The 12,238-nt window shown below is 34.8% G+C and overlaps 1 protein-coding gene across 1 annotated transcript in view; it reads left to right on the top strand.

Annotated features, from left to right (window-relative positions):
* LOC124359985 (ras-like protein 2) overlaps positions 1 to 12,238 on the top strand; it is a 42,540-nt gene that overhangs the window by 1,008 nt on the left and 29,294 nt on the right. The window lies entirely within an intron of this gene.

A 12,238-nucleotide genomic window follows, 5' to 3' on the forward strand; every position in this document is an offset into this window, starting at 1 on the left:
AGTATAGTTTAGCTGTTTATATATCTAAAAAGTAGTAATTTATTTATGAATAAAAAACTACCTATGCTAGCCTATGTTAATTTGTAAAATGTAAGTTAACAAACAAAACATTGTAACAGTATAGTTATGGGATAGAGTACAATAAGCGTACCCAGTTTTTATATCGATTAGGCTAGTATAATTCTTAATATTTATATATCAAATAAGAATCTATCAGCCACATCAACAAATAGCTATAATAGTCATATTATCCAATCATATTTGATATACAATAGTTAATATAAAACACATAGTACCAATCTCATAAATAATAACAAAATAACAACACAACAAACATTTATAACAGAAAATACAAAATATGCGTAACTAATTATGTTTTTCCCTAGGTATCTATGATTAACCAATTACAAGAAGTTGTTGAAACCATCCTCTGTAAGAAAATCATACTTCTCTCCTGTACAAATAGGTACTCATATAGATTATCTGCAAGCAAGTCAGCTGATATGCCACTTTTTAAACTTCGTTTCACAGTCCTCCATGACCTATTGACTGTATTACTGTCTATAATAGACAATATCTTAATTGAGGCGAGACAATGAAAAAGTACTTAAAGTTGATGCAAGTTAGGATTTGTTCAAAAATCAGTATCAGTTAATTATATCGATACGGTAGTTATAATTAAGTAATATAGTTTGTCAATATCAATATAAAAAACTAAGTCCGCTTATCGTACTCTACCCTAGTTATGTATTAGGTTGTATGACATGAGGAAGACACAAATTATTGTAGTGTTACCGATTTTAGCTGCAGTATAATAACCGGCCACCACGACAATAGACTCATCGATAATCATGATTATCTAAAACTGAAACCAAATTTTCAAATAAAATTACATTATAGGTATTTCATATTACAATATAGTTTTGCTGTTTTTATATCTTAAAACTTAATAATTAAATGATTAAAAAACTGTCTAGGATATGTATATTTATAAAATTTAACAAACAAAACATTTAGTCCCCTAATTTTTACTACTTTGAAGGTAAACTTGTCCAACAACTTGTGATACAAATAACACATGTACATCACCATATACAGCTGTTATCTCCAGCTGTTACTAAAATACCGTATACATGATTTAACTTTCTTTTAATTAATTTGGAACAATAAATTTTGAATCTAATTACATTACAGGCTTTTAAGAGAGTATTACATTGTAAAAAGCTATATTTTTAAATGTAAGAGAAATATATGTATTTAAGATTACAGAAAATAATAATACTTTAGTTATATATTTATAATCATACAAAACAAACCTTTCTACAAAATGATAGCCATTATGAAATGGTATTTCTGGACGTATTGCTGACGTCAAAACTACATTCATTTATAAAGTCATAGTTGGTTTGGTTCCGACTAAAATAGTATATGATTGTTAATATTATATTTATTCAACAAAATTTATAGTGATAAATAAGTCTTCTCACATGCGTTTTTATCACTACTACCTATTATTATACACTTACACAAACACTTACAATTTTGCAGTTCCAAAATATATACTAATATTGTTGAAAATTGGCATCGCTGTTTATTTATAAATAACCAGCATTAAAACAGCTGAATAAATAAAACAATGTATACCATATTTACTCTTAATTTTCTTTAGATAAATTTTCAGAGTATGTAGGGGTTGTATTTATACTTATACTTTATTATCATCTTTTTAAGCAATCTACATGCTAAATTACACTAGAACTGTAGGTTTTGTGTAATTTTGTGTAGTATAAAACATCCAAATAATTATACAAACTCATATTTATAATAATATTTAACATTTATTAGGCTGCAAAGGAAAAGAATAAAAATGTTGATATTTATGAGCATTTATTGGGTCAATTTCAATATCTTTCATATTTTAAAAAGAAAAAAGAAATGTGGCCGAAGATGCCACAAGACGGAGCATCCCGGATTGTTAAGTGGGCTCGGGATGTTATATATCTAACTTTTATTATAATGTGGTAGTCTCAGTTCAAAACCATTTAATTTTTTGTTATGAGATTTGATTCAATACATAAAGTTGTGAATTTTTGTATACATATGTAAGGTACTCTGAATTGGTTTTCACAATCACAAACTTGCCAGGTCCATAAAAACCTAGGTTAGGTTTTTCAGGTTAGTAAATTAATGTTCTTTTTGGTACATCACAGTATTTAAACAGACATACATAGAATCATATCTGCCCTGGTTTTATGAATCAAGGCTACCATTTCATTCTCTTAGATATGTCAGGCTTTGTACAATAGAAGATCCAGCAAATGATAAAGCTCATTCATATAGTAGTTATTTTGCAGATCCCTAAAGCGATAGACAATGAATTTTGTCTTTAATGACTTTTCTGATTATGATTATTGATCATAAAGGAAAAATAATTTGACAAAAGGTGGATTGATGCTGGTTACTCGCCTGTACACATCAGTTTTATTTGTCTAAGATTAATCTAGCAGTCAAAATACCTTTCTCAAACAATTTGGATTTAAATTTCATTTTCACATTACAACCCATTCAGTACATTTAGGTAACATATTGTGGAGTGGAGTGCCCTTGAAAGAAGTTTGCTCATAATTAATCAATATCTTTGGATAGCTGTAATTAAATTATGATCAAATAAAACTTGTTAAATGGTCTAGTATTGACGAATCTCAGCAATGGGAAGATAGCGGTTAGTTTAAGATTTGTACAGTATTTGTTAGATTTATACAGTCATGGCCTTTTAAGGTTGTTGAAACTTTTGAGTTGTACTCCCTCTGTCACTGTGGTATTTATCTGATATAATTCTGAAAATAAAATTTCTTATCCTTGAATTACATTCGAAAGATTGTAGTCCTTAGTACTTAATTGGAGACATAATAAGCAATGAGATTTCTATTTAAAATCTACTGTGTGTAAAAACAATGTTGGAACAACAAAACACGTAAATCATAGCAATGAATCCTAAATCATGTGAAGTGAGTCTGAATTCGTGTTTTACGATAGGTACTTCACCAGATGAAGGGTCAAACTAATCTTCCTCCACTTATTTGCCAGCCATGAGTTATGACAAGAGCACTAGTTAGCTTCAGGAATAAATAACAGTTTTAGTCCGAACCAATTGTGTGGAATTCTTTATTTTCTAAAAAAGATAATGATCACACCTTTACCTAACGGTACCGTACGCTTTTTAACAGTTTTCCAATAATAAGAGGGGTTCCTCAAGGCTCGTTATTGGGACCTATGCTTTTTAATATTTTCCTCTACTAGATCTTACTCAAATTACACTCGCTCTTAATTCTGATAACTCGGCCATCAAAATAGAATCCACATCGAAACAGCCGAACATGTAGAATGATAAAGATGTGATATAACGATGTAATTTGATCGTTTGATTCAATGGGGAATACGATCCAGATTGAAATTTTCCGTCTATAACAACAAGTGGTGTCGATGTGTCACACTTGTCAAGTGTACGAGGCGTGCCTACCGCATCGCAACCACAACATCCATGACTCCGACTGACTCATCACTCCACTCTGCCCTCGGCTCGGAGTAGGAGTGTGGCCAACGTTACTTTTAACCGTGTGTCAGCCGTTACGTCACGTTGCGGCTCTGTTGGGATAAATATAGGCTTTAGAGTTCGAGCCGCGACCGCGTCGCCGACGCCTACTGCTTGTCCGCGCACGCACAGGCACGACCACAGGCGCCGAGCGCAGAACAAGGCTATCCATGGCTCCCCGGTAGCCAATTCCCCGCCCACCGATATGATGATGAATATGTTGTAAAAAGAACAGTTGTGCATATTAAAATAACTTCCGGTGGTGTAGAAATTTTCCGACTTGTGGGACACCGGATGTCCGGATAGCCGCACGGACTAAGGCGTCGGCATTTAGATCTGAGTTACAGATAGCGCAGATACAAAGGCTGTCTGTAACCATACCGCATTTATAGGTATTGACCATCATCCTTGTATTGACTCTTCTGCGTATCGGCCCATGAGGACGGGCAGAATAAGGCTAAAAGAGGATTGGCCCTTTAATTTATATAGATTTATTTAATTCTTCAAAATAAATTAATTTAATACACTTTCTGCTGTATAAGTTTAGGAAATTAAGTGAAAGGTTTAATAAACTAATAAAAATATTTAAAATTAATCGCCCTCGTTTTTTACGTTTACGAAACTTGGAGAGGTTTAGAAAGGTTTTGCCGTTTTGGTTGAAACAAAGAATTGAATGGCTGAACGTAAAGAAATGATTTCTCTTATGAATAAAATGTTGTGGCTTTGAATGTTGAGGGAGATTGAAAATAGGGTTCGAAAGAGATTATGTATTAGTGTAAAGAAATATTAATAATAATCATGTAGTTGATAGAATAGCGAAGGAATAGTTTCAGATTGTTAACATATGATATTGTCTATTTACTGTCGTATTATATTGTATTATCTGCCAGACAAATCATCACGCCATGAGTCATGTCCCTATGCCGAGTAGTAAGAGGGTCACTCTAATGGTTTTGAGATACCGGCAGACATTGCATAATGCAATAATCTTATCATTCTTATCTGATTGTATGAGAGCAAGTTATCTAATTTGTACTTGGCATTAAGTTGGGTTCACCAGTATATTTGTGTTGTCTTTTCGGAAAAATCATTTTCGTGTGAAGTCAGTTATAGAGAGAGAATTTTCAGCGAGAGAATCCTGAAGCGATCTTAATTTGCTTCAAGACGACGAACGTTCTAGAAAACCGCATTCCGCTGATATTCAAGAATACGTTGATCTAGAGCTCGGCATGATCCAAAAGGACAATGATTTTCTTGACGTGTACCTCACGATTTGACAGATGAACAAAGAGTTGAGTATATGAGAATGATCCAGCAGACCCTTCAACTGCCTAATAATCGTGGTAATCACATTATTTCAATTTGACTGATGACTACTGAAACTTTTCACTGATGATGAGATGTACATACCAACTTGAGCAGAGAGTTGCGTATGAGTGTCTGAAGACAATAATCGGTGAAGAAAGAAATGTACGTTGTTTTTTTCAGGAGTATGGGACTGGTGAAGGCTATTAGTTGGAGGGAGGAACAAAAAACTATCACATCATGTTGGTACACTGAACAATGCTTTCCAGAAGTTCTTCAGGACTTGAACATTAATGGTTTAGTTTTGTACCACGTCAATGCCTCTTCTCACACTGATGTAAAACATCAGTTTTGGCCGAAAAACATCAAAACAAAGGAGCACTCCCCTTATTCATCTTATCTCGCTATGTGCAAATTATGGCTATCCTTCAATCCGAAGAAACATTTGCATAGTCGTCACTTTTTTACAAAAGCCGAAATTGATGATGAGATCATAAACATTTTGACTCTATTTAAATTTTTAGTAACTGGGTGTTTTTAACGGGTGGAAATCCGGTTTCAAAAGTACATTCACGCTGGTGAGGATTATTGTGAACATACATAAATTCTGTAAGTCTGGTTCAAAAATATGTCATATATCGCAAAACTTTGACCCTCGTATATCTTGTCCTAGGTTTGTTTTCGGCAAAGAAACTTTACTCCCAGCAATTAAACGATATTGGGAGAGATTCATTTTGGTATCCTCTACATGATGTTATTTCTACATTAGATTTTATTATTTTATACTAACAATTTTTTAAGGCGTTTATTTAAATAAGCTGTTCTGTTAGTTATAAAATGATCTAAATGACAAAATACAAATTCAGTCGAATTGTGAACACTGAAAAACGTTTACTCAGCAAAGTGGCAGCAGCACCAAACTCGTTAAAATTATCATCCATCGCTACCAGGTGCCCTCACCCGTCAACGGATTGTTTGTTCCCAGAGTTTATTCAACTTTGATTTGTTTTTGCTTAATTTAATTGGATTTTTCTATTAATATTATTGTTGGATTGAAGCATGGAGAAGTGTTTTACGGATTCGTGTAATCTAAAATAAATTAAAAAAAAATACTGTTTTGAGGAGGAGATAAAGCTGTTTTAGCCCTATCATTCACTCATACTAAGTTACTTTTTTTAAGTATCCAATTTTACAGAGCAACCTATAAATTTACCAACGTACTCTTGAATGAGGTAAGCAGAATTTTTACTCTGTTATTAGTATAATTTTACGTAGATTTCAAATAAATAAACCGATACAGCGTGATATGGAAATACCCGACATAAAGTAATCTTTATCTACCTGGCAGTAACTTTTTCCAAATATTACCACTTTGCTAACCTTTGGCCTGTTGACCTTAAAATTAATAGAATTCTTCCTTGAACCAAGAGAAATCTGTGTACTAAATTTACTAGGAATTTTTTGTCAAGACTGTTTGCAAAGAAGAGGATGTAACTACATGAGATTTGTCGGGTCCTTAAAAATAAAATTTTCCGTCAGAGCTACAGGTCCTATTATACGAAATGCATTTGCGAACCATTAATGTAGGTACAAACATCTTAGTGTTTCTTCCAGTATTTCCTCTTAGAGCAGCTTCTGGAATCTGGCGCTGTCACAGACTTCATTCCTAGAGTCATGTTCGTCTGAAGAGATAAAAGTTGGCGTCGAAGAACTCATAATGAACTCTACATCGTTTCGACATCAGAAACACGTAGACTACAAAATTTAGTGTAATCTAAATGAAGAGGTATTATCAATTGAGTGCACTACGTACGGTATTTTAAGTCTTTTAGACACCTCTAAGCACGGAGGACCAACAGAGTCAGTCTGTTCTGTCAAGTCTGTAACACAGTCGGATTCCAGATGCTGCACTAAGAGGAAGGTGAACTGGAGCTAAACTCACCATTCACAGTGAACCAACCCTTCCCACCATAGCTACGGTGTGTGTAGAAATCCTCTTAGTCATTGGACTTTATTACTCGTATTTGCACTGCTCCATGTTGGTGGTCCTCTCAGGAAATCCTTCTCTAAATACTCATCTATGATAGTGAAGTGTTCGCCATACAATGAACTAGCTAACACGCGAAGACAACGGAACATTTGTACTTCCAAAGTGAGCGGTAGAATAGCGTTTAGCCCATTGAGGTCGCACGTGGGAGAACAGCCACTCTGCCCAGTGACACGTGGGAGTCGCTGGAGTAGGCCGCTGGAGCCTCCAGCCAGGGCCGTTACCTCCCTGGAGTCGGAATAGACAACCGACCGGTTATGTTAGACTTAAACTATGTTAAGTACTAACTTTGACTTTTATATAAACTGGTGTACTACTTATCACACCGTTTTCAGTGTTCAAAAAAATACTGCTCTTGTCCCTGTTCCTGGGCAACTAAGCGGTTAGAGACTCAACATGGCATCTCGAGGTATCTGGTTCGAATCCTGGTTTCAGTGGAAAATCAAAATCTCTTTTAGAGGAACGGTTTTTGATGAAATCAACAATTGTGTTCAACAGCCTCAATCTCAAAACAAACACATCAAATTCCAATGTTATGAACTTTCCTCTGCGGCCTGCAGACCCAGAATGTTCTTGCTGTTATTTTGGCAGATTCAATTCTTGAAGAAGACTGCAGCACTAAATTACTTAGTGTACACGTAGATCGAGGCATTTATGTTTTGAGATCTTTAACCAAGTATTGCCCAACTCAGGTTCTGATGACGGCGTATTATGGCTTGATTTACCACCACCTACGGAGTGGTAGTGTGCAGGGTCTGTGCAAACAACCACTTCATGAGAGTGTTGAAATTGCAGAAGAAAGCGATTCGAACAATCGCTTCAAAGAGTCTTGTAGAGAAACCTTCAAAAATCTGCAAGAGATTGACTTTGGAGTTGTATGTGGAAAATTAGCGGGGAATGTAAGATGAATGAATGTCGAATTGTATGTTTTGAGTGTGATCCTGACGTGGGAAGAATGTACAACATTTTAACTTTGAACTTAATATCGACTAATATCGACGTTTGTTATACGTGTAATCATGTATCTACAATAAGATTGATTGATTGAGGGCACGGCATCTACATAACGGTAACAACTAACTACTTGAGCCTCTGGATTTGGTAAACTGCTGTGGGCAAAAGCTTTAGATTAATTTCCAAAAAGTACTCAACAGTTAATCAGCTCTCGACTCTGCATGGCCTGCGATAGTGACATGAGTAACTTATGTAAATATTTATTTTTGTTTTATGCAAGCTAAGCTTTTACGCAACAATCGCGTTATCAACGTGTCTGGTTGAAGTTGTGTTGTAATACGCTTCATAGTGGTGTACTACGGCTATCTCATTACAACCAGGATAGTTGTGTAAGCTCTTATATATATATATATATATATATATATATATATATATATATAACATGCCGATATATCGGTTTTAACCAATTCTTAAACGACGAATAATCGTTTGGTTAAAATCTGTTAGGATTCATAAATGTATGGCTAGTTGGAAATACGCTATAATTCGTTTACCTTGATACCTTTGGAACGTTTTTGATACTCTTAAATCTAACCTTATATTGTCTAAATCAAAATGAAAGATTAATTTAGATTTTTTATCATTATTTCCGGAACTATAACTGCTTTGTGTTGAATCGTTCAGTTTCTTCGTTACGTCCTAATCAGGTTATTTAGGTCACTATCAGTTACTCGCGACTTCGCATACAATTTAATTTTGAAAACATTGGAAAACAATGAGCACACTCTTTTAAAATGGCATTCCAAACCATCCTCAGATAAGTAATAGTCCCAGAAAGACATTCCAATCTCTTGATCCATTAAAAATTTAGGTTCTGTATATGTGGCCTTGAAATCGGAGTGTGAAACAGTTTTGCATAAGTACCCTTGAGATTTCTAGATTTTTCGAATACTTCATGATATTTTATCGAATAGCTAAAATGATTTCTGTAACAGTTGCATTAGACTGAAGTGGAGAAGTCCTGTCTTAGAGGAGACTAAAGTCGAAGTCCTTAGCTTTTCAGTTAAAACAACTATAATGTAGTGAATTATGGTATTTTACTGTAGTTAATTAGAATTCCAATAAAAACAAACTCAGACAAAGAAAAGCTTCAGCACGTAAGGTGGCTGTTTTAATGTGTAACTGACTATGACAGATGAACAACAGCAAATCTTTACTACCCTTGTTTAAACTAGTATAAATTACTATATTTATTATTCTTGACTTTGACAGGTGATTAAAAACTCATTTACTATCTGCCGATTAAGCCAAAAATATACCGGAGTTTTCAAGACCATTAGGACGTAGTCGGAGGATTTTCGAAATAGGCATAACCAGAACCAGGAACCCTAAGAATATCCATGTAAAGTTTCAATATAATCGGTCCAGTAGTTTTTACGTTATTGAGTAACACACACAAAACACAGAGATACACCAGTAGTATAGATAGGTAAACAACTAAGGGCTGAATATTACCAAATGGCGATGAAAAGGCGTGTTTCAATTCTTCAGGCAACTGTTTATTACGATTATATTCGGTTCATTAATTTGGTTTTTCATATTTAAATTTCTATTTTTGTACCTCTAAAACTCTCTAATAAGGTGTTTTGAATCGTGTTAAAGTATGAACTTCCCTAAGTATTAGTAACTTCTCTGAGGATTAATAGTCTTCATGAAGATTAGCAACTTCTCTGAAGAACAGTAAGTATTAGTGCCAAGTTCAAGTGCCCTGTAACTCTTGCTCTCTTCCCTCTCGTGGAGGGAATGTCGGACCTCAAAATGTCGTCTCAATACCCTTGCGAAGAGAAAGATTCAAAGAATAAATATTTAAACTAAAACTTCACGAGAACTTGTCTTGTAAATGCCTAATTCTTGATTAACATATCGCTACTTGTTTACGCGCGTTTTGTCATTAGACTGTACATAAATTTGTTCCTACGATAACTCTGACCTTTATCGCAATCCCTTTAAACAATAGCCTCCTCCCAGCCACATAACGAGGCATTTCATAAAATGTCATAACAAACTGTCTCAATATTTTTATCGTGTATATCAACAACAAACATCTGTGCACTATGCATCTGTACCACTTCCCTATATTGCGGTTATTTATTTATATCGTACAAACTAAAGGATATGTTAGCGAATCCACGATAAACTCTGTCCGGAAATGGTTTCTATACTCCAGTACATCGCGAGTATCTGGGCTATTAAAAGACAACCTATCAAAAATTGATTTTGATATATTCTCGAAATACACATTTTTGTGTTTTCTAAAATTAACTTTTATTGTTTTAATATTCCAAAAATACTTGACTAACAAATGCTGCGTATCACAGATAAGAAGTAATGCTCTTTTTCGACAGCGAACCCTTTCTTAACCCTGGGAGTGACGACCATCACTAAAGTGAATGGCGTGTGTTTTATCGTGAATGGTGACGCATGTGGCACTTTTATTTTTCTTAGCATATTTAGTTTATTTATGTATTTCAAATGAAAAAGTGACTTTTCAAATGTTCGTCTTGATTCTAGTGTAATCCGAACATACACAGTCGCCATAGACAGACTTTTAACTGGAAAACTAAAGATTACTTAGTGAAAATCACTTGGAGATCTTCTCATCTCTGAAATTAATTTCTAAGCACCCCATTCGGGACTGAAAAATACCTTTCTTGTAAATTGGACCACCTCGAGATTAAATATTATCCACAGTTGTGAACAATGGCGAACTTTGTGTATATATAACATTCTATGAATATTATGAACTTACCATACTTTACCACTTTCGATCCCATAGTCCGTATATAAGGGTGTCAAAAATCCTCATATAATCTCAGCATGCATCCGTATGTAATCTATGGGTGTTCACCAGAATTTGTAGACGATCACAATAAATATATGTACTATCAAAGTGTCTTTGTTAAAGAAATTTAAATTCAGTTGTTTACTTTAATATTTGTTATTATCGTTGGTAAACACTAGTTTGCAAATTATGGAATAAAAAAAAATCTATTTTATATACGGTTAATGCTTGTAATAAAAGCGTGATTTTATGATTTTATTACAGTAACAATTTGTGGAAATGTTTAATCACAACGTTGTACACAACTTCGTGAAGACCGTTTCATAAATGTATCTGTAGACCTCCCAAAGAAGACAAAATCGCTGAAGGAAAATGGCCGCCGATTTAACGACCAACATTTTTGAATACCTCATCCTTGTAGATCGTGAGTGGGCTATCCTGGCGTGTTTTTATGGACGATATGATGTGTTTCCCGGATGTAGCTGACTGTGGTTAGTACTGAAGACTGAAACCCTTACTCTGTGCTAGACAGGAGGTCCTAACCCTGAAATCTGATACTGGTCTACCACCGAACCGATACCTCAAACCAGTGCCGTGTTCAAGATTACAGTGGGGGGGGGGGAGGGGCGGAGGTGTTAAATGTACTTAGTTAAGTAAACGTGCATTTTTCAATTTCATTTGGCACTATAGTTTTGTTATCTGCAAACAGAAATTCCAGCATATATTTTTGGTTTTATGAATAACATAAATTGGCTTGCGATATTGGTTTATTATAGTCTATAATAGTTGCTGACCTTTGTGGGAATACATCTAATTCAACTTTTGGTCGAGATAAAAATTCCGAAGTGTAAATGCATACGTGATATATAACCAAGCAAATTATAATAATTAACAACAAGTTATTAAGTCAATGTGTATCATAGTGGATGCTTATTGTAAAGATTAAAGGGGTCCTGGTCGTGTGATTCATGATTATTTATGTATGTTTCGTTACAATTTTGAACATTGCTCAAGTACACGGTTATTTGGAGCTAACTAAATGAATACAATCGACCTTGTACTGTATCGACTCTCCCCTTTATTCTGTTTGATAAGATCCTCGCACAGGCCAGTGGCCCATGAGGACGGACAGAATAAGGCCTAAAAGGGGATCGGCCTCTCCTTTTTTTTTTAAAAAAAAAAAAGAAAAAAGAATAGTCCACATAACGTAGAGCAATGGTGAGAGTGGTTGATTCAATAAGAATTTTAAGTTCAGCTCCAGTTCACCTTCTACTTGGTGCAGCGTCTGAAGTGTAACTTGTGCACCTGATGAGACAATGAGATCACCACTTCATCTGGGTTACATTTGTTTGTAGTCAACGTGTCTCTGATGTCGAAACAATGTAGAGTTCGTTTTGAGCTTCTTCGTCGTCAGATCTCTTCAGATGGATGTTGATTCCAGATTCCAGGACTCAAATCTGTCACAGCGTTCGATTTCATATGCTGCACTAAGTGGAGG

The sequence above is a fragment of the Homalodisca vitripennis genome, chromosome 4 (genome assembly GCF_021130785.1).
Source record: "Homalodisca vitripennis isolate AUS2020 chromosome 4, UT_GWSS_2.1, whole genome shotgun sequence".
Taxonomy (NCBI): Eukaryota; Metazoa; Arthropoda; class Insecta; order Hemiptera; family Cicadellidae; genus Homalodisca; species Homalodisca vitripennis.